Genomic DNA, 20,975 nt, shown 5'->3' with positions numbered 1-20,975 from the left:
TAAATTATATTAGCTAATGCAGTATATATATTTTTTACATTTCATAATGAACAGATTACAGTAAAAAAGTAAACAATCCCATTGATCCTACACGGGAAGAACCTAAACATATATGTTTAAATATAGGTTTTGATATAGGTTTTTAATATATGTAACATATATAAAATTGGCCATTTTCCTTTATTATTTGTACATATATGTACAAATAATGTGTGAAAACGGTCATAGTCTTACTTATTTGCCATAGTTAAATTCCATAACATGCCAATTACATGTGATACCAATTTCAAGTGTTCGCATATACAACTCTTTTGCATTTTCTTTTAATAGAAAATATGAGCTAGGCATCATGTATGACTAAGTGAAATATGAGCTAAATAGGAGACATATCTTATTTGTACATATAGGGCTTACATGTGGATATAAAGAAGCAATACAGGAGACCTGTATGGCCTGTATGTGCACATACAGTATATGCACCTTAATTTTGCCTATGTGGCATATATACATATATATGCAGCGTATATATTATCATATATGTGCACATATACTGCATATAGGTTTTATATATGCGCATATATCTTCATATAGGTTCTTTCCATGTGGTATAACACAATGGAGTTCAATGCAAAACACTAGTCGACCTGCTCCTGCCTTTGCCTTGATTTGCTTGCTAATATTTTGTGCATTGCTTTTTGTCAAGTGACAGCTTTTACATTTTAAAAGTCTGATTCATTTACAACATTTTATTGAAACATTAAATTTCAGTTGGATTTTTTGAAGCTCAGCAATAAAACTAAGAAACAAGGGTTACGTTAAAATTGAAATAACGATCTCTTTTCTCTCTTTTCAAATGGGATGGTGGGCCATGTCAAAGGTTACCATGTGGCAACTTTGGCCAGGGGGCCCTGCATCTCTGGTTTACAGCAACTGATTAGATTCTTCTTGTGCATATTTTGATGATGACATGTGATGATACATACATTTATATCTTGAAAAAAGAGCTCAAATCAGTTATTGTCTTCTATGGGCGTGCATTCAGCTTAAATATGAGATCTACTGTACTGACCCAGTGACACGCCTTTGATGGGACAGGCTCTTTGCTCAGAACTACATTACCCACAACACCCAACTCACCGATCTGTGACGCGGCAGGTTTTTCTCCCCTCATCTAGTCTGGAGGCACTATAACACAAAACACCACCGTCTGTTTACAGTCTCTCTAGAAGCAGCGGCGGACAGCACCGTTTTATAGCCTTTTTATAAAAATATCAATCCTCTGCTCTTCTTCCGAGCTCGACACTGTGCGGGATCACAGTTAACGTTACATACAACGGCAGGGAGAATATTTTTATTTGAACATTGACAGAGAACTCAAAACACCTGCTTTTGTTAGCAAGTTAACGTTAGCTTCTCTTGTCTTCACAGAAACCCTCTTTATCCTGTCTTTCCGTTATATTCTGTCTTGTTTTTTTATTTTGTTTAGTAATTTGTTTAGCCAGATAGCAGTTGTAGCTTAACCTGTGCTAACGGAGCAGCTCTTTGTTCGTGCCTCAGAAAAACACACCAACACCGCCGTGAGTACCTCAATTTACCTAGAAAATGAGCAATATGCTTTTGTTTTGTAGAACAATGGTTGTTTTCTATGTGAATCTGAGTTGTTTTCCTGCAGTGTTATTGTTATGATGTGTTTGTTTGTAAATATTCTAGTCATCATGTTTAGGCTAGTTTCATCTTTATGAGTGAACATTAAAATATGTTTCAGCATTCTGTATATTCATTTACTATTCATGTATTGTGTCTGTTTATTGTTTTATTTTCTTAAATATACAGCCATTGGATATTTGTTATATGATATATGGTTCTACTTTTCTAAAAGCTCTGCATACTGTAAATGTCCTTAACTGACATAACTTTTACATCTAATGATATGATAAAGAATTGTCGTTTTGTTAGTTGACACTTCTCGAAGTTGTTTTGTCAGATACATGCAAAAATGTGATTGCTTTGACTCTATTGATCCAACTTTTCAATTGTTCCTGCTTAGTCGACATGTTCAAGAATAACGTATTCTAGTCTGTATTGTTTGTCAAGTCCAGTAAATGACACGAAGCCTTCCTTTTTCATTTAGAGTTAGACAATGGGGAATTATGCTAATTGAGAAAGCAGTGCACTCCATATATTTTACGAGCACAATTTGCATTGGCTTTTGTGGGCTCGTTACAGACGTGTCATTGTTCTTTGCTGATGTATTTAAACGTTCAGAGTCATTTGCATAGGCAGACCGAGCATCTGGTCCGACCCAATGTGGCCTTTGTCCCTTTGCCTTGCTGACGTCATGATGTCAATCACCCCCCCTTTTTTTGGTACCAGCCGGTGCTGCTACATCTGAATTATTTATTACATCAACAGATGAATTAACATGCTTTCATACAAAACTTACTGTCACTCCATTGTTTCTTCTATCACATTAATGATATTCCTGAAATTGGAAACTTTTATGTTTAAAAGTATACCATTTGGATTGGAATATTATGTCAGGTATATGGAAACGTTGTACAAAATTTTTATTTTAACCGTGCGTATAGTTCCATATTTATGAATTGACATGCTTGATACTTTACCATGAGGCTAATATAATCTTTAGTCACATGTAATAGTGTCAAACAAAAAAATACTTTGCATACATATACAGGGACTTCAAAATTATTTATCTGAAATAACATTGGATTTAAGAGTTTGTATGTAAAATATTGTGTATATTAAATTTTTTATTGACACTGTTGAGTCCTTGCGCTAAATAACTAGTGCCATTTTGCCTGGAAAATCAAAATGATGTGACATTTGTATGTACTCCTCTTGAGAGCCTTTCTTTTGTTCTTTGACACATGTAACCAATGCTTATTCAATGTTCTGGACAATACCGAAATAGATATTTTGTTATGTAATGTCAATGTGTTAAGCAGAGAAAGCAATGAATTTGAAGTATCATTTCACATAATTGTAACCCCACTGATCCTACTGCACCCATTCCACTCTGAGCTGGGATCGAATCAGCGACAGTCCGCATAGCAGTTGAATGCTCTAACAAGGAGGCTAAAGACCATGGCCTCTAGTGACTGTTGCTAGAGCACCTTTAGAGGTCAGAGGAGTGAGGTTTACCTGCACGGTACTTCACTATCTGGGCTGTTATACTTACCCCCTTAAATCTCACTCCCATCCGGGTCACGGCACCATTGTATCCCCGCCGGTCCTACTGCACCCAACCCGCTCTGAGCTGGGATCGTACCAGTGACCTTCCACATGGTAGTCGGTTGCTCTTACAAGGAGGCTAAAGATCATGACCTCTAGCATCTGTGGCTAGAGCACCTTTAGAGGTCCCAGGAGTGAAATTTACCTGCACATCACTTAACTAGCTGGCCTCAGTTAAATTAGCCAGTTTTCCGCTGTTTGGTACGTTCCGTTTGGTTTGCTTGGCTGGTTTGTATTTCCACTGCAGTTTAGTATCGCTAAAAGTGGGTGGGATTTTTAGTTGCACAACCTCTGCTGAAGCTTCCAGAAAAACGTTTTCATGCCGGTTCATGCTCTCGCTGGATCTGCTCTTTGGCGACCAACGAAAGGGATGTCTGGATCTTTTCTATTGGTCATGATGCTGGCATTTCAGATGTCTTTTCCTTGCAATGGTATGAAAATGGTTTAGTCTTGTGAATCAACAATACAGCAGTGGCAGCTGTTGTCTATTTAAATATAGCATGTTTGTTGTGACTCCAATGATGCTGGTGGTCATGCTGATACTAATCATTCTCTTGGATCCATCGGTGATTAGCTGTGTGTCTATATAGAGTGGCCCTTTGTTAATCGCGGGAGCTACTCTTTAAAAATAGCCCGCAATAGGTGAAATCTGCAAAGTAGTCAGCTTTTTTATTATTTTTTTTTACAATTATTATAAATGTTTTGACTGTAAAACTGGATTGTGTAAGGCTGTTAAACCCTCACTGCATTATTTTCTTAGATTTTCACACTTTTCTCGCTTGTTTAAACACTTGCGTAACTTCTGCCTTTCTTTAGCATGTCCAGAAGGTCAACTTTTGGTGCAATGGTTATTGTCTTCCTCTGCCTTTTGGGTGCTACCATGGGTGTCTTTGGTTCAAAATGTTTCATCGACATTGTCGGATTTGTTGGGGAGAAAACTTGCAAACATGCAGTACAGCACTTGTGCAAATTTTGTCAGTAAAGCAAGTTCTAAAAAACCTCCTACACATGATTTCAGATGAAGCAGCGTCTTCTGCAGTCATATTCACTGATAAGCTCTGCAAAAAAAAATTGTTTTAAAATCTAATTTGCTTTACTTGGTCAATTAAAAACATTGGGATAACGGTTCATATTTACATATTCATCATCACTCACAGCAGTGTATTATAGTATTTTATTCCATTATAGTACATTGCTCCTTAGGTTTTTCTTTTTTTATTTTTAATCAAAGAGTGAAAAATAACTTCATCATGAGTATATCAAGGCATTACAACATGTATGTTATGTACGTTTGGTATGTAACGTCACATGTGCACAGAAGTAATAAGTTGTTGGCTGGAGTTAAACCATTAGTTTTGCTTATTAAACGAGTTTGTGAATTCTAATGGTATTTTTTTATATACTTTTTTTTTTCAAAATGTGAATTAGTTTGTTCGATCGATTAAGTGATCACGCACCCTGAATGCAGTCTGAAGATCCAAAGTTTTTTAGGTTTAAACAAGATTTGGTTTTGGTTATTATTGTTGTTGTTTTTTTTGCTAAAAAAAAAAAGCTTGGTCATGCTGAACATGTTCTTGCAATGATATAATCTTAACTTCCTGAATGCAAGTTGTACACTGGTGTCGTTTTTGTGGAAGAAAGTTACAAGTCAGAGAGAATACTGTTCCTCTTGAAGTTGCTTTTTTTTATATTTTAGCCTTTCCTCCAGTCATTTACTGGTTTCCTTTAAACAAGGGCAAAGGTTTAACCGTGCTTGACACTGGCCTTTTGTATGTTTGTGCTATTCTGGTGATTTGAGTGAGCTATTAGTCTTTTTTTCTATATGGCACTTTATGTAACACACATTACATGCATTCCCTCAAGCGTGATAGTTACACTGACTCTGCTTTAATGTAAAATGATCTCAGTCTGTATCACTTTCAGTGTCTTTTGAGCCTGCTGTTCTAGGATTGATTTTAGTTGCTACATCTTATCCAGTACAGTGTCATTTAGTTAGAAAACGGTTCCTGTAGACTAATGCTGAGAGACATGCGAGTCTTGATGTGTCTGCAGCTTATCTGATATCTGTGAAACTGTTGGACATCTCTGTCAATAACTTTAAATTGATTTCTGAGCTAATTGAAGCCGCATAGTCATTCTCTATTAAATACTGCAGAGCTCAGTTAAAGTTTTCGAATGAGCTTTTCTTAACATTGGTCTAATCTCAAAGTTGACTCGCTGTCATTATGATGAATTGTCTTTTTATTGAGCCTGCATGTTTGGAAATAGAACTTGCAAGGAGATTATTTGGGAGGCATCAACATGTTTTTGATAAAATGCTTGTAGTTCAATTTATCTATGAACTTCCATTAGTTGTCATGATGAGAAACCTGCTCATCAGTGGATGATTTCTCAAGTCTGTGTAGGTGATGAAACACAAATGGAACTGTTCAAATGTGCAGTCGTCTACTTTTTGACTGATCACTTTAATGCTACCTGTATTAATAATAGTATTAATTTACAGAACCAGCATGGTGCTTTTTAGAAAACTGCCAAACCTCTGCATTTAGAAAACATAGCACTCCCTGACACCTTCCAACAAATTAATTGATTATTGTCTATTTGTTTATATGGTAATCGACCCATGTGCACCAGTGCATCATCATCACTGTGTTGTTTGATCAGATAATTGTCCATAAATGTATCCAATGTATGCATATTACTTAAAAGTTTGTAGTGTAGGCAGTTTCTTAAAGATATAAATACTATTGTGATTTAAATTGTTTAAGAACTACAGCCAAGCTTCTATATAATTACAGAATTATTAGTTTTCAAATAAATGTTAATTAATATATATATATTTTGCATTATAGCCAATATGGCTGTTGATGATGATCTAAGTGTTTCTTCTGGACTAATTGAGCAATGATATAATGATTTTGGATTATGAAGGATGATGTCACTGAAGATTGGAGGAATGATGCTCAAAATTAAACTTAAATTATATTTTAAGTTATAGTAAAATTTCAGTGTTGCGATTTTTACTTAATCGAAAATCAACCTAGGTGTGCATAAGAGTCTTCTTTCAGAAGCAAATCCTCTATTCCTCAAACATATAAACAGTGTACCAGGGAACATTCATCTGTTAGATTCATTAGCCTGTTTTTGCATATTTTTGTTGAGGCTACACAAAGTTATGTGGATGATAACATATATGATGGAAACTAGGTCAGACAGTGGGCACCTCAGAGGAAAAGGAAGCAGGAACAATTCTCTTTTTCTCACATGCATGGCTGTGCTGACAGGCTGCTTTGACTGTTTTTGCTCTGTTTATAGTCGCAACACCTAAAAACTGAAAAAAGGTATGGGTGTATTTCTATTGGAAGGTAAACATTCACTTATTGGTTTTTGTACACCAAGCTGTTGATGGTGGTATTTGTTTAGTTTTGTTATTCCAGAAAGGACATCGCAGTAAAGACTTCTGTTTAAAAGCAAATGAACGTATGATAATTGTTTCTAAAAGATTGTCAAATGCAGAAATACTGTCTTGAGAGACTTTCAGAGGCTTAAAAAAAGTTTCACCAAGCAACCACTTTCTTTTGAAGGCTCACCGGACATAGGTACACCTTACTATTACCGGGTTGGACCCCCTTTTGCCTTCAGAACTGCCTTAATCCTTTGTGGCATAGATTCTACAAGATACTGGAAATATTCCTCAGGTCCATATTGACATGATATTATCACGCAGTATCTGCAGATTTGTCGGCTGCAGATCCACATTGCAAATCTCCCGTTCCACCACATCCCAAAGGTGCTCTATTGGATTGAGATCTGGTGACTTGGAAGGATATTTGAGTAAAGTGAACTCATTGTCATGTCGAAGAAACCAGTCAGAGGTGATCTGTGCTTTATGGCATGGCACGTTAGCTTGCTGGATGTAGCCATCAGAAGATGGGTACACTGTGGTCATAAAGAGATGGACATGGTCAGCAAAAATACGGAGGTAGTCTTTGGTGCTGACAGGATGTTAAATTGGTACTAATGAGTTATTGCTGCCTTTCTATCAGCTTGAACCAGTCTGGCCATTCTCCTCTGACCTCTGGAATCAACAAGGCATTTGCACCCACAGAACTGTTGCTTACTGGATATTTTCTCTTTGTCAGACCATTCTCTGTAAACCTAGAGATGGTTGTGGCTGACAATCCCAGTAGATCAGCAGTTTCTGAAATACTTAGACCTGCCCATCTGGCACCATCATCAACTATGCCACATTTAAAGTCACTTAAATCAGCTTTCTTCTTCATTCTGATGCTCGGGTTGAACTGCACTAGATTGTCTTGACCATGTCTGCATGCCAAAATGCATGTGATTGGCTGATTAGAAATTGGCATTACTAAGCGGTTGGACAGGTGTACTTAATAAAGTGTCCAGTGAGTGTATAGCCATGTCAGAGTGGTATTGTTTGGTTCTAGAACACCTGATTGGATCATGTGTACTGATGAATTGTTTAATCATTGCTCATGTATGTCTGTTGAACTCTTTGTAAATTCCACTACCTGCTATACCAAATACAACCTGATTCTGGTAATATGTTCTGCTGACTCTCGCTTTCTGCACACGTTCTGCTCTGGGCAGCTAAATTCTGAGTGGTGTGTGTGAAAGACGAGACCAGTCATGTGATCTGAAGGACACAACAACCCCCATCATAGGCCTATGTTTCCCTCAACTTCCTTTGGGGAGAGCCAGAGCTGATCACTGCGGGCTGTAAATGAGTTATTGTCATGGAGACTGTGAGGTCAATCTCTGCCAGTCAAAGCTGAATTCAGGAAAAGGATGAGCTCTGGCATACTGAGTATCTGGAGTTTGCGTCATTGGGGAGATCCTTTCGAACATTTTAAAACCAGCTGACAGACCTTTTATTAGTATTAAATAAGGATGACTTGTTTCCTGTTTAGACAGTCATAAAGAGCAAGCCCCACCTTGCTGGATTAGCAGGATCGTTTTACACTTTCTGGGAAAGATTTCATTGTTCTCTCTTGGGTAGTAAGTGGTTCTTTAGATGTGTGTTTTGTTGGCGAGCCTTTGTTTCAGAAATGGACACATTGCCCCAAATGTGTGGAGACTCAATACCATGTGTGTGTTTTGCTGTGGTTTCAAGTACATATGTGTTTGTGTCTGCATGGTTAGTTCATTGTCACAGTCCAGTCTGTTTATTTCTCTCTGGTGTCAGTGCTCATGTCATTGAATAATTAAAAACTCCTGAAATCGAAGCTCATCCCCCCCCTCCTCTCTCCTGTCCTCCCTCCATCTGTCTGTTCTTTTCTCATTTAAGAAAGCTAGCCGTCATTTTCAGCTTGAGTGTTGTTTGTGACCATTTCTTGTTCCTAGATGGTAATCTTCCATTGCATTGTTCTCGCTCTCTCTTGATTTTTTTTTTTTGTAACAGTGATTTGATCAGGAAAAGTATGCAGCTTATTATTCAGATCCCAATTAAATTATGATTGTGCTACACTTTTAAAAAAATACTAGAATGTTTAAACTCAAATTAAGAAAAAATACGGCCAGAAGCATCCAACAAAATGTAAGAAATGTAAACAAAATTCTCAGTAGTTGGATTTGGCTTTTTTTTTTGTTTAGCCTTGCTTCTTAGGCTGGTACTCTGCCATCTAAAATAATACACACTTATTTTCTCACAGTAAGTTTGTTTACATAGACAAAGTTCATTTCTGGTCCAACAGAAAGTAAAGACTCTAATATACTGACTGTAGTATTCCAGTTAACATGGTGAATTAATGCTCTCCAATAACTACTTAGTGAGTGAACTCGGCACCTACTTAGTTCTACTTAAATGCAAAAACGCTTTGTGTTAAAGAAACAAAAGATGTGTGCAGTAGAAAGGGTGAAAATATAGCTCATGGTCTCTGCAAAAGGTGTAAGATGTAATTACAACATGTCTGTCTAGTGCATGTTAACATAGAAAAAGTGGAACCTCTTAACTGACGAAGCCAGCTTTGATGTTTTGAGTTTTGTACAAAAAGACACTTAAAGGCATCAAAAAGACTACAGGTGATTGGCTGCTTGCTTTTGCATTGTGTGTCTTTGGGTAAGGAAGAAGCCGTCTATGTCAGCAGGTATCAGTACTCCATATTCCATATTCAGAAAGAGAATTTGAAACTAAAACTGCTCACTCTGCTTGCCTTTTGAATATGAATATAATTGATCACTCCAGGTGGCTCATATTTTGTAAATATTTGCATATATCAGAATTGTCAGGTAAGATGTCCTAACATTAAAATGCTCTTTTGTTTTTTTTTTTTGTTCTTGAATCTTTCAATACATTGGACAGGAAAAAATCTAAGTGATCCTCACCAATGGCTAAATGTGTGTTCAAACCGGTGGTGAGAGCGTCAAAGTACACTTTGGCAGGCCTGGCGACAACGCTGTCTTCTTTCGCAGCTCCAGCGGTGAGAGCGTTAAAATTCGCTACATTGATCTTGTATTTAGAGAAGCCCTTGCAGCAAATTACTTACATTCCCGCATAAAAACATGCCTTCTAGTGTGAAAATGTTGCACGCCTTTTATCAAATTCATTTCACAATAGAAGGTCTAGTTGCTGTGTGTGTTGTGGGTTTGCTCCACTTATCCAATATGTGTTCATATATCTAAAATAATCTAAAGCAGCAATACTGTTTTGTACTGTCGTTATAGTTAGCATGACATTCCCGCTTTTTTAAAAAACAGAATGTATAACATTAATGCCCATCAGTAACTCATCAGTATCTTTAATGTATGTCGCTGTTAGAAAACATTGTAAATAATTGGAAATCCGGCGACCGCAATAATCAAACCCCTATGATCAAACCCTTGGGAACCACTGTGGTCGGAACCAAAGTTCACAGGACTGTGTTCTCCGGACTCCTCTCAAGCGCATAACTGCGTCATAGCTTATTACCATAAAGTCGACTTCATTTCAACTCTCCTCGACGTCCACACTGTCGAACACTTGCCGCGATGCTCCTCACTGCTTATTGCTGCTGGCTCCCATTGAAAATTAATGACTTCTGGCTAATTTGACGCTCTCGCCGCCTTTGGTGTGAATGCAAATATGCTGATTTAATATGCTGTACTGGTCAAGCGACCACCAACATGAGCCCAACTAGAGTCAGATTGTTAAACACTTTACAAAAACTAGCTTTGAAGGATGTTCAATGACGGTCAACTTTCTGCCTGGTTTGTGTCAGCCCTAAATCTGCTTGTTCTTGTCAATTTAAACAACTGATTAATTAATTTCATGACACAAAGCCCAAAACACTTGTTATGTGTTCCTAAATATGTTTCTGTCAAAAGTACTTTGAACTTTGTACAGATAACCTTTACAAAGTTTACCACTATGAATCATTCCTAATTAGATTCATTTAGCTCTAAAGATCTTAAGACTTGAATTAGAGTAAATATTATGCATTTTTATTAATTATTAGCATGATCATGACACAATAACAACAGTTTTGTTTCTCAATACATAATTGTTTTAAAATGACATATTTTACTTTTCTTGAAGCAATTTCTGTGAGACACTCTGCAAAAGGCTCAAAAATCTTCCTTCTTAAACTAATAATTGCACATAATTCGCTCATAGCAAACTAACAGTCTAGAGGGGCATGGTTAAGAATATCAGTGTTCAGTTGGAAGCCCTCAGGTGGACATTAACAGAAAGTCTGCCACTCCAAATTCGGAAGCAAACGCTCAGTCTTTTTTTTCAGTGCATTAATTATTTACCATAGGAATAATAATGTGAGCTACAAAGTAAACATTGTAAACTTTGATTAGACACTGACTTTAAGTATGTGATTGCTCTTGTTAAATACAGATAATATGAGATTTAAGAACCATCTAAGTTGCTCTTATGGAACAATTTAGTAGAAAAGGACACTCAGTTTGGCTTTACTTCCAGAGCCTACACAGTACACGTGTTCCTGTGTGCTCACGTGAGGGTGGGGCATTGCAGAGGTCTCTTCCTTTGTGGTGTAATCAGTACCAGATGGAGGGGAGGGAGTGTGTGTTAATACACACCCCTCCTTTTCCCCTCACCTCTGAAATTAAATCGAAATGCACATTCAAATAAATCTTGGTGAAACAGTTACAATATTCTCTGTTACAGAATAAGTGATGTCATCTGATCTCTGGGATGCCCTTAAAATCTCAGCTTGTTTGTTGTTAGGTTTGAAGTTGAGCGCTTGTTTTCTTTTGATCCCCCATTAAGCAAACACACAGGCAGAGCTGAGACTTTATAAATGGGGTTTAAGTCAGATTCCGTGCACTCTTTGTTCCTCAAAGAAAGCTTTAAGCCAATTAGCCTGCTAGCTCAGTGCTGGGTGAATGGCTATGGTGAGGTAGTGTGTGTGAGTGATCCAAATGGCACTCTGGAGATTAACCAGCCTCGTGGAGTGTGTGTTTGTAATGAATGTTGTTGGGTTAATTCAGTTTTATTTTTTTTAAATACTTTTTTAAATAAACATCTTTGCTTTTTTAAATGTGACCTTTCATGGAGTTTGAAATGTGTGTAAATTTTTAGTTGAGTTATTGTCTTTTCAAAGATAAAAGCAGATTCTAAATTGCCTCAAATTAGTTGTCTGTAATTTCAGTCTATTTATTTTGTGCACTGAGTTTTGTAAGTTTATGACAGATTTGCATAACTGCAGCTAGGGCTGGACAATATAAAAAAAAATCACAATATCATGTTTCATATCATTCGGTATCGATAATTATTGAATTTTTTAACAATACATTTAGGAATATTTGGTTTTTTTTATTTAGCCACTTTTTTAATTTACCACCATACTAAGGTAACTAGTTTTAATAGTCAAAAACAGAAATATTTAGGCAAAATATCTCATCTCTTCATAATAAAATAAACATAAGTGTTAAAAAGACTCTTAAACTTGGTAAAATATTACAAAGTGTGTGCAATGGAAATGGTAGGTCAACATCTGTAAGGTGTCAGTAATAAATGATACAGTAAACCCTTAAACTGTCAACAAAGCAAATTATGATAATTAAATCTGAGCTTTCAAGTAAAAGAACCTGCCATCATTATTCGAATACATATTGCAACATTGCAAATTGTGAAGTTAGATGGTTACATTACACCTATGCTAAACAGTCTTTCTGATGTGGAGCTAGTAGAAGGGATGCACAAGAAAAGAAAACAAAAAGCCACTCTGGTGACATTCATACAAGCTTTTTTTATTCACAATTTCCTGACTACTGCTACACGGCACTCATTTTCGCGTGTGTTGCTATTCTGATATGAAATCACAAGCGCGTGGTTTCCTTTACCATTTTCAATGTACTTTGCACTTGCGGGCCCCGGGTGTCTCTCTCAAGGCGATCATCAACTCATCAAGTTAATAAGTCTGCTGTTATTACTGAAATGTGTATTTTCATACAAAGTGTGAAGCAGATTAGTTAGTTCTACTTGAAAAGTTTAGATGCTTTTCAACTAGGTTTACCTGGAAAATAAGCACATTAACATTCCTTCCAAGACATTCTTTCCAAGGCATTGACTCTGCAGCCATATTTTAATAAAACTACAGCCTTCATACTGAAACTTCATACCTAGCTTTTTTTTATCATTATTGATAATGGTGGTCCGGCAATAAATACAGATACCGATTTTTATCGCCCATCCCTAACTGCAGCTTATGTTCACAGTACTCAAAAGTGATATGTCGACTTTGGGCCATCTTTATTATTGATAGGTCAAGATGGCATTGTTTTCAGCTGTGTAAAACAAATTCCATTTGCATGCACTTTTAAAATATGAAACTCAAACTAGAATTGATACGGTATAACCTACGTCATCATTTACCATTCATTATGTATACAAGTGCTTAGTAAACCTCTTGAGCAAAAAAAATGTAATAGTAATGGATGGGTATTTTGGTTCCAACATGTACAGTAAGTAATCGACCAATCACACAAGCAGGCTGATTAATCAGAGATCCTGAACCTTGAACAAACCATTTCAGACACAGTGTGAGTAGAGAGTGCTGCAATGTTTATGATGAAAACAATTACGTTATGACCTTGGGTGGATGCTAACCTATAGTAGGAGACCTCCAGACAAAGTATATAAACTTTTTAATTCCCACAATGGCTACCTTATTATGCAAACTGATGATAGGCAACTTCAAATTAGTTGATCATCACTTTCACAGAAATTAGGATTTGTTTGTTGCGATTAGCCACAGACCACAGACATCTTTCTCATAAACTGATATTTTCTATCTCTGTTTTATCAATTTTTTTTTACTTTCTCAACATCCTCTTTGAAAGGTTGTTCCAAAATAAGGCACTTGTTGCATGCATCAAGTGTGTTTGTTCAGAAGTAGCACAGCGGTTTAATATTTTGTGTGCTTTCAATCTGAGTGCTTTGATTTAAAGAGAAGCCAATGTGACTCGGAGTTCACCACTGCATAATATGCAAAAGAAGCACGTGAAAACAGGCACCCACTTTATTTACAAAATGAGCATGTAGGGTCACAGTTGTCCCTTGCCCTAGAAAAACTCTGGTTTTAAATGTTTCACAGCGGCATGTAGGAAACGTTTGATGTTTCTGTTGCTGCTTCAAAGGACTGTTGTTCCTAGCTGAAATTTTTCTTAAGCTTTGATATTTGTTTTTCAGCAAGTCTCAAGGGGTGACTTTAGGCCACTCTTTGCCAATGTGTACATGTCTGTATTTAAAGCATTACTTAACCCAAAAATGTAAAGAATAAGTAAATAAAATCTTTTTTTCAAAACATCTTTAAATATCAGATTGGAATGACACGAGTAAATCTGGTCAGGCATTTCCTTTCAGTAGCTGCTGCTTTTGTCAGTTTTCATATGTAAGGCTGATGTGCATCAATACATATGGTGTTTCGTATGCGTGCAGGCTTCTGGATATCTGATTCATCTCACCTTATCACTTCTTCGCCATCTATGTTTTCTACTAATGATGCTATACGCTGTGCATTTGCCTTTGTCAATGGTGCTTCATCAATTCAAACTGTTTTCAGTGTAAAATAGTGTGCAGTGGTCCCATAACATGGTTTACCTTTTTTGATCTCGCAGTTTTTGCAGATTTTTTTTCATGCGCTTTTACATGACATGACATTTCTAGAATGCATTGTGTTCAGCGTCCTGATTAGCACATTGTGTTCTGTGTCCTGACTGGCTGTAGATCATTGGCAATCAATCTCCTCCACACCATGTCTCCTGTACACTACAGAATGCGTTCAGCTTGCCAAATTGACATAAATCTTTGATGGTTAGCAGAGTAACTGAAGTGCTGTACTGCATGTTTGCAAGTTTTCTCCTCACAATGTCGACAAAATGTTCTTCATCTTCAAAGGCACCCATGGTAGCACCCAAAAGGCAGAGGAAGATGCTAACCATTGCACAAAAAGTTGACCTTCTGGACATACTAAAGGAGGTAGAAGTTATGCAGCTGTGGGGTGCCATAACAGATAAAAAAATGAAGATTAAATGGTTTTGACCTTTAGGCTCATTCTATATATAATAATAATAGTTTTACAGCCTTAAAACATCTATAATAATCGTACAAAATAAAGCAGACTACTTAGTGGATTTTGCCTGTTGCAGGTTATTTTTAGAACATAACTTGTGCGATTAACGTGGGACCACTGTAAAGGTGGAGATGTAAAAAGCCTTGCTGTTTTTCGCCCAGGTGAAGGTCACCTGATCTCTTTTAGCAGTTTTACCGTGGTCAGCCACATGTGCCGTCCAGTTACTCATTAGTGGTGGAATGTTTTTGTAATGTGTTCATTAGGACGCTTTAAGCAGTCTGTGAAATTCCTTGTAAAGTGATTCATGGGTTTTGTGACTTGATTATTGTGTTGGTATTGTTTTCAGAAACACTTTTTCTGTTTCAAAACCCACGTACCTGCTGTCCCAGTTAAAGTTATGTTGCCTCCTAAACAACCTTGTTTTGAAGAGTTTAAGAACCATGTTAGGCAATGTGTTGATCAGAGAATAGAGACACACACACACTCACAGGACTTTATTAAAATACACAATACAAACTGCAAGGTTCCATAAATTAATACAAATCAAAAAAATGTTTAACGTATTAAATAATTGTTTAGTAAAACTATGTAGTACTTTGACATTCTTTTTCCATGACAGACACATCAACATATCGATTTGCACAGAGTTGTACTTTTATAGTGTGATAAAACAACACAAATGTTGATTTCTTACGCTGTGATACCTAAATTACATTTGTATTTTTTTGTATGTTTACTGAAAACCCTATGGTTAAAAGTCTTTTCCTGAACTTTTGAGAAAAGGCTGTCGCACCGATTGTAGTTTTCCTCTGACATTGTTGTGTATAAATCCAGACAGCTTTAATTCGTCTGTGGCTGGCCATGCGTATGGGTGTTCAGCGGGTGCGTATCGCTCGTCTGCTGTGAAGCAGCTGCACACCCAACATGCTCCACTTCAAACTTCCATCACCCACATGTAGCGCTGATCTGTCCCGCAGACCAGATGCCCATGCTGGATACAGATGTGTCCCTCCCTCTGGTTCCTAACTTCTCATTTCAACTTCTCTACTTTTGGATCTATTTTAGACCGCAGATGCCACCAGAACGTCTACCTAATTTCTCAGTGGGAACACTTTAAGCTTCCACATCCTACTCACTCATGAAAGGAGTTTTTTTCACCGTTAGGCTATAATTCTGAACTCCCCTGACAGCAAAGTGATGCTTGAACCTGCTTTCGTGTTTCAGCTGGAGTCTTAAAATTCTCATTTTAATCACAGAGCTGGCACCTTTTTTCCCCACAAGAGCTCTTGAAGAGGGATTTCTACAGAAAGGTGGTTTCGTTTGGGTTTTTGGTGGTTTTTGCACATGAGAATTTCCATTTCGATTTGTCTTTTATGTGTAAGGACAGATATAGTTTGTGTACAGATTTAGTTTGGTTTCACTTGCACTTTAATGTAGAATCTGCTTTGGACACTTTTTAAAATTATTTTTTATATTTTTTATATTTAACAATATTTTTTTACTAACATCTAATATGTTACAGCGGTTTCAGATTATATGATTTATCAGACTATATATTGTGTCCTATATGCTCCACTATATGAGATAAAAAAAATTGATTTCTGTGTCTTGACATGCATTTGCATTTACAAATTGCTACAACACCCTATGTCAAGAATCATGTAAACATCAGACTGAAATCCTGTATTCTGAAGTTGATGTTTGAATAAGTTGTATGGGAGTTGTCTGAGCTCAGAAGAGGCTTGAGGCTGTGAACCTCAACACAAACACTTCTCTGAAGTCTGACAAGTTTTGCTTGCTTTTAGTATGTCAGACAAAAACACATCTGTGTATCTAAACGGTGTGAGTGTAAATATAAAAAGGAGTATCTCATGCGTTTCTGTAGTATATTTTGGAAATGAGGGTCATATAATATTCTTGGAGGTCTGAAACCATGTTCTATGTTAAAGATAAAGGAAGTGGTTAGTTCATAGATGTATACAGGGCTAAATATGCAGACACTGTTAACATTATTTGAAATTTCTAAACTATTTTCTTTCTTTATTTATTTTTTTCCTGATTGATTAATCTTTGTTCATTGTACTTGTAATAATTGTGCCAAAATAAGGTGGCTGTAATGATGTTTTAATTTTCTGGTGCTTGCATGGCCACAGCAAACTAGTATAGATTGCTAATTTAGTACTAAGCTGTGTAGTTGTTTCTTGAACTCATCTGGAGCTAGTTTTTATCAGTTTGGAACTAGCTAGATTGAATGTTTTCCGAGTTGTAGTGCAAACCTTTTTGAGTGGGTGAGTGCTAACATGTGGCTGTGCAGTTCATAAGGTGTTAAGAGTGTTTATTTTAGCTGTTGCTAGGAGGTTTTGGTTCATTGCTGGGGCCTTGAAATAAAGTCAGGGTTCATTTCCCACCAGACACAAGTTGTAAAACTGATCTCTTATAAAAGTAGTAGCACACCTTTCTTTGCTGCAAAGATTGCAAGATGAATTGTAAAACTTTCCTAATTGGAAGAAAGCTCTAATAAAAAAATTATAGTAATTGGGGATGGGTTTTTAATCTAATTTACAAATGGATTTTGTCAGTAAAGACTGTTATGTAATAAGTAGTAAATCTCAGGATGTTTTTTTTACATCACAGATGTATTTACAATACAGAGCTGTAATTTATTGACCAGCAACGCAAAATTGTTTTCATAATCAGTCAATTAAATCTCATGATAATGAATTTTTATATTATCATTCTGCGATTCTGAAAGCAATATATTCTTTTTACTTCAAACAGTTGAGTTTTTTATAAATATTTTTTTCTAAGATATAATTCCATTGTTGGGTATGCTAAAGTTGACTGTAGTGTATGAGTATGAGAGTGTGTGTGTGTGTATGGATGTTTCCCAGTGATGGGTTGCAGCTGGAAGGGCATCCGCTGTGTAAGACATGTGCTCATAAAGTTGGGGGATCATTCCGCTATGGTAACCCCAGATTAATAAAGGGACTAAGCCGAAAAGAAAATGAATGAAATTAATGAATAATTAATTTCTTTGTTCTTTTATTATAAGTCATGTTAAATCAATGAAGACTGTTAAATCTTCTATTTATTGAGCAATCACTATGAGATTTCCTGTTGTTTTTTTCCGAAGCTTATTTCAGTCACTGCAAGAGTGCCCTCTGGCTTTCAGAGTGCATTTTAATATTGATGACAGAACTGTGCTTCCCTGACAAGTTGCCCATGACGATTGCAGCTTTTGCTTCATCATGTTTGCAATCTGTTTCCAATTTATTGCCCAGTCTTAACACAAACATTGTTGTATAAAAAACATTTGTTTCCTTAGTGGTTAAAGCTGAAAATGACAAAGTGATACTAAAATAAATATTTATAAAATAAATAATTGAAAAAATAAAAATTAAATAAATAAACATTTAAAAGCAACAAAAATGTAGAACTCTGAATGTTGCTTTTTAATTCACTGGCCATCTGTTACAGCTGACACATTATAGTAATATCCCAGCATGCTAATCTGAAGAGCCATATTAGTGTAAAGTTGTGGAAATAAAGCCAAGCTGGCGGGGTTACTGGGCCTTAAGCCCAACCTAAGTTGGAATAATGTATTTTTGTGTGCATTTTCAAGATTTACAAATCATTTCTCAGCAACACTGACACAAAGGCTGAACTATATTGAGTGTTTTTGATTTGTGAAACTTGTGGAGTGCCTTTGATGTCTCTGAAAAGTTTTTTTTTTTTGGATGACATAATTAATTTTTCTGCTTGTTGATTTGCGTGCATCTCATCTCTGTCACAGTTCTGTTCAGGCTTAATGCTAACCCAGGCTGTCTCGCTCCTCATGGGGTCAGGTTATTTTTCAGGTCATTATACAGAGAAGGAGTGCGAGACAAATCAGGACAAAACAGCAGGGGTGTGTTTGAAACAGGGTGTGCATCTGTTCTCTACTTTATTTCGGTATAGTTGCTGACTGTATAATAGATCTCTGAACTAGTACACATGTGTATATGTATGTAAGTATATATATATATGTGTGTGTGTGTGTGTGTGTGTGTGTGTGTGTGTGTGTGTGTGTGTGTGTGTGTGTGTGTGTGTGTGTGTGTGTGTGTGTGTGTGTGTGTGTGTGTGTGTGTGTATGTATGTATGTATGCATGCATGTATCTATGTATGTATACACAGTTGAAGTCAGAATTATTAGCCCCCTTTGATATATATTTTTTGTTTTTTAAATATTTCCCAAATTATGTTTAACAAAGTAAATAAACTTTACAGTATGTCTGATATTTTTTCTTCTGTGGAAAGTCTTATTTGTTTTATTTCGGCTATAAAATTATTAGCCCCTTTAAGCTATATTTTCTTTCAATAGTCTACAGAACAAACCACTGTTATACAATAACTTGCCTTATTACCCTAACCTGCCTAGTTAACCTCATTAACCTAGTTAAGCCTTTAAATGTCACTTTAAGCTGCATAGAAGTGTCTTGAAAATGATCTAGTCAAATATTATTTACTGTCATCATGGCAAAGATAAAATAAATCAGTTATTAGAAATGAGTTATTAAAAATATTATGTTTAGATATGTGTTGAAAAAATTATCTTCGTTAAATAGAAATTAGGAAAAAATATACAGGGTGGCTAATAATTCTGACTTCAACTGTGTTTGTGTTTGTGTGTGTGTGTTTGTGTTTGTGTGTGTGTGTGTGTGTGTGTGTGTGTGTGTGTGTGTGTGTGTGTGTGTGTGTGTGTGTGTGTGTGTGTGTGTGTGTGTGTGTGTGTGTGTGTGTGTGTGTGTGTGAGCATTTATATATATTTATTTACTGTGTTTTTGTGTATTAGCAATTGTGACCATATCAGTTATCTTTTAGGTAACTGCTTCTGGTGGTATAGATAAATCTGTAATCATGTCACCCATTTATGTAATGGGTTCACCTGGGTTTCATCAAACAGAAACTATTTGTCATGATGAAATGAGATGTGCAGATATAGAAAGACTGTCAGTTATTTTTCAGACCATGTGAGGTGGTTTTGTGTGTGAAACCGAGAGTGTAGAAGGATAGAGCCTTCAAATCTCTCAGAATCTGCATGCGAGAGATGCATAAATATGATGACCTTATAATGAAAATCTTTTTTTTTTCTATCTCTACATTTCCTTTCATGTTTCTCTCAAATTTTACATTACTGCAACATGCTTCAATGATTAGCTTAGCTGGTGTGTAAAATTGCTATAAAGGAGGTCATCAAGTGTGATTTGCTGTGTAAATATGGTTAGCTGGTTTGTCTTGAAATATTACAGGATTTTCAGGCCTGGTAATAACTGACACGAAAACAAATCATTGATACAGGTTCACGCTCTCTCTCCTCAGGAAGGTTGACTTGTGGTTAATGTTGTGCAATGGCCTTGTCTTAGTTTTCAGAGATGATATAGTGTGAAGAACCTTTTCCTTTCTTTTGCACTCTTGTTTTCTCAGTTTCTAAGCTCTATTCTCACTCTTGCGCTTTTTCTCCTTTGCTCTGTTTCAGTGTAAGGTGTAAACAGTGATTTCTAAGAACAGGAAGAACTGCTGTTTTTTTTACTCCATGGTATGACAAATACACTCAGCCTGTGGTGTAGGAAAGGATGTGAAATAAGTTTTCTTGTCATTTGTAACATCAGCACTGACTTTTTTTGGGCACTTAATAAGAAGAAATGCAGATAAGGATGTGTATCGCTTGCATTTTATCGATACCACCGATATTTACAGATACTGTTATCTATATTCGGGGTCGCACAAACTAGTTGACTTAAAAGCTCTAGTGTTACTCTGCAGATCACATTGTTGTTGACCTGAACTACATGGCAGACTTACACACCAAGGTAGCTCCACCGAATGAAACTCCCCTCAGATTATTGCATTATTCAATGATTCACATGAACTTTGAGTAAACTTCACATAGTCAAACAGGTGTCAGCCAGGGGTGCATTTTCCAAACAACTACGTAACTTGCAGCTGAACCATCTAAGTACAATGGATCATTTGGGAAAAGAACGATGTGTTTCTCTGTTGCAGATCCATCATTTGAACCATGTTAGTTATAAGGTAAAACGCCCATAATGATGCTCTAAACAGGGTGGGAAGAACTTTTTTAGAGAGAACCCCATAATTTATGTGCAAAATAGTAAACAATTCAGACACGTTTTTCTA

The 20,975-nt window shown here is 36.4% G+C and overlaps 1 protein-coding gene across 2 annotated transcripts in view; it reads left to right on the top strand.

The window, feature by feature from the left end:
• Positions 1 to 1,136: 1,136 nt before the first annotated feature.
• Positions 1,137 to 20,975, top strand: part of peli1b (pellino E3 ubiquitin protein ligase 1b) — a 44,533-nt gene continuing 24,694 nt past the window's right edge. Inside the window, 1 exon segment of one of the 2 annotated variants that reach the window (NM_001077601.2) lies at positions 1,137 to 1,577. The gene's annotated coding sequence lies outside the window, so the exon portion shown is untranslated. 2 annotated transcript variants of the gene reach the window in all.

This window comes from Danio rerio, chromosome 17 (genome assembly GCF_052040795.2).
Source record: "Danio rerio strain M-AB ecotype USA chromosome 17, GRCz13ab, whole genome shotgun sequence".
Taxonomy (NCBI): Eukaryota; Metazoa; Chordata; class Actinopteri; order Cypriniformes; family Danionidae; genus Danio; species Danio rerio.
Note: the sequence above shows the minus strand (reverse complement) of the source record. Positions and strands in the feature narration are given on the sequence as shown.